Raw genomic sequence first — 3,120 nt, forward strand, 5'->3', positions numbered from 1 at the left:
TTTAATCGAAGGCCCCCCACGTTTAGTTGCATTCGTTTACGAAAGCGAGAACAATGTTGTAAGCCAAAGATTGGTGGAGAAACTTCAGTTACCAACAAGCTTTCATCCGAATCAAGCAAGGATCAAACTCAGTACAGGACAATGTGTGTAAGAAGTATTATGTGATATTGCTCCCACAAACTCTTGTCATCTTCTTTTTAAATGGGCATGACTTCATTTTAAAACGCTCAATCTTGATTAACGTTCCCTTTATTTGAGGCATGGGGAACATGAAATGAAGTTGAAATTTATGACACCAAGACAAGCCAATAAAGATCAACATAGGCTGAAGGAGAAAATAGAAAAAGAAAGAATAGAAAAAGAAGAAATAAAAACTTCAGAAGGAAGGGAAATTGAAGAAAAAGAAAAGGAAGTAAAGAAAAAGATGATGGAAAAGGTAGTAGAAAAGCAAGGTGTTTAATCGAAGGGCCCCCATGTTTAGTTGCATTCGTTTACGAAAGCGAGAACAATGTTGTAAGCCAAAGATTGGTGGAGAAACTTTAGTTACCAACAAGCTTTCATCCGAATCAAGCAAGGATCAAACTCAGTACAGGACAATGTGTGTAAGAAGTATTATGTGATATTGCTCCCACAAACTCTTGTCATCTTCTTTTTAGATGGGCATGACTTCATTTTAAAACGCTCAATCTTGATTAACGTTCCCTTTATTTGAGGCATGGGGAACATGAAATGAAGTTGAAATTTATGACACCAAGACAAGCCAATAAAGATCAACATAGGCTGAAGGAGAAAACAGAAAAAGAAAGAATAGAAAAAGAAGAAATAAAAACTTCAGAAGGAAGGGAAATTGAAGAAAAAGAAAAGGAAGTAAAGAAAAAGATGATGGAAAAGGTAGTAGAAAAGCAAGGTGTTTAATCGAAGGGCCCTCATGTTTAGTTGCATTCGTTTACAATAGCGAGAACAATGTTGTAAGCCAAAGATCGGTGGAGAAACTCAAGTTACCAACAAGCTTTCATCCAAATCAAGCAAGGATCAAATTCAGTACAGGACAATGTGTGAAGGAAGTATTATGTGATATTGCCCCCACAAACTCTTGTCATCTTCTTTTTAGATGGGCATGACTTCATTTTAAAATGCTCAATCTTGATTAACGTTCCCTTTATTTGAGGCATGGGGGACATGAAATGAAGTTGAAATTTATGACACCAAGACAAGCCAGTAAAGATCAACATAGGCTGAAAGAGAAAATAGAAAAAGAAAGAATAGAAAAAGAAGAAATATAAACTTCAGAAGGAAGGGAAATTGAAGAAAAGGAAAAGGAAGTAAAGAAAAAGATGATGGAAAAGGTAGTAGAAAAGCAAGGTGTTTAATCGAAGGCCACACATGTTTAGTTGCATTCGTTTACGAAAGCGAGAACAATGTTGTAAGCCAAAGATTGGTGGAGAAACTTCATTTACCAACAAGCTTTCATCCGAATCAAGCAAGGATCAAATTCAGTACAGGACCATGTGTGTAAGAAGTATTATGTGATATTGCTCCAACAAACTCTTGTCATCTTCTTTTTATATGGGCATGGCTTCATTTTAAAACGCTCAATCTTGATTAACGTTTCCTTTATTTGAGGCATGAGGGACATGAAATGAAGTTGAAATTTATGACACCAAGGAATGCCAAGAAGGATCAACACACGTTGAAGGAGAAAATAGAAAAAGAAAGAATAGAAAAAGAAGAAATATAAACTACAGAAGGAAGGGAAATTGAAGAAAAAGAAAAGGAAGTAAAGAAAAAGATGATGGAAAAGGTAGTAGAAAAGCAAGGTGTTTAATCGAAGGCCACACATGTTTAGTTGCATTCGTTTACGAAAGCGATCGAGAACAATGTTGTAAGCCAAAGATTGGTGGAGAAACTCAAGTTACCAACAAGCTGTCCTCCAAATCAAGAAAGGATCAAATTCAGTACAGGACAATGTGTGAAGGAAGTATTAGGTGATATTGCTCCCACAAACTCTTGTCATCTTCTTTTTAGATGGGCAAGACTTCATTTTAAAACGCTCAATCTTGATTAACGTTCCCTTTATTTGAGGCATGAGGGACATGAAATGAAGTTGAAATTTATGACAGCAAGACAAGCCAAGAAGGATCAACACACGTTGAAGGAGAAAATAAAAAAAGAAAGAATAGAAATAGAAGAAATATAAACTGCAGAAGGAAGGGAAATTGAAGAAAAAGAAAAGGAAGTAAAGAAAAAGATGATGGAAAAGGTAGTAGAAAAGCAAGGTGTTTAATCGAAGGCCACACATGTTTAGTTGCATTCCTTTACGAAAGCGAGAACAATGTTGTAAGCCAAAGATTGGTGGAGAAACTCAAGTTACCAACAAGCTTTGATCTAAATCAAGCAAGGATCAAATTCAGTACAGGACAATGTGTGAAGGAAGTATTATGTGATATTGCTCCCACAAAGTCTTGTCATCTTCTTTTTAGATGGGCAAGACTTCATTTTAAAATGCTCAATCTTGATTAACGTTCCCTTTTTCTGAGGCATGAGGGACATGAAATGAAGTTGAAATTTATGACAACAAGACAAGCCAGTAAAGATCAACATAGGCTGAAGGTGAAAATAGAAAAAGAAAGAATAGAAAAAGGAGAAATAAAAACTTCAGAAGGAAGGGAAATTGAAGAAAAAGAAAAGGAAGTAAAGAAAAAGATGATGGAAAATGTAGTAGAAAAGCAAGGTGTTTAATCGAAGGCCCCCCACGTTTAGTTGCATTCGTTTACGAAAGCGAGAACAATGTTGTAAGCCAAAGATTGGTGGAGAAACTTCAGTTACCAACAAGCTTTCATCCGAATCAAGCAAGGATCAAATTCAGTACAGGACAATGTGTGAAGGAAGTATTATGTGATATTGCCCCCACAAACTCTTGTCATCTTCTTTTTAGATGGGCATGACTTCATTTTAAAATGCTCAATCTTGATTAACGTTCCCTTTATTAGAGGCATGGGGGACATGAAATGAAGTTGAAATTTATGACACCAAGACAAGCCAGTAAAGATCAACATAGGCTGAAGGAGAAAATAGAAAAAGAAAGAATAGAAAAAGAAGAAATATAAACTTCAGAAGGAA

This window comes from Vigna unguiculata, chromosome 1, assembly GCF_037176805.1.
Source record: "Vigna unguiculata cultivar grain cowpea cultivar isolate G323 ecotype 2 chromosome 1, ASM3717680v1, whole genome shotgun sequence".
NCBI lineage: Eukaryota > Viridiplantae > Streptophyta > Magnoliopsida > Fabales > Fabaceae > Vigna > Vigna unguiculata.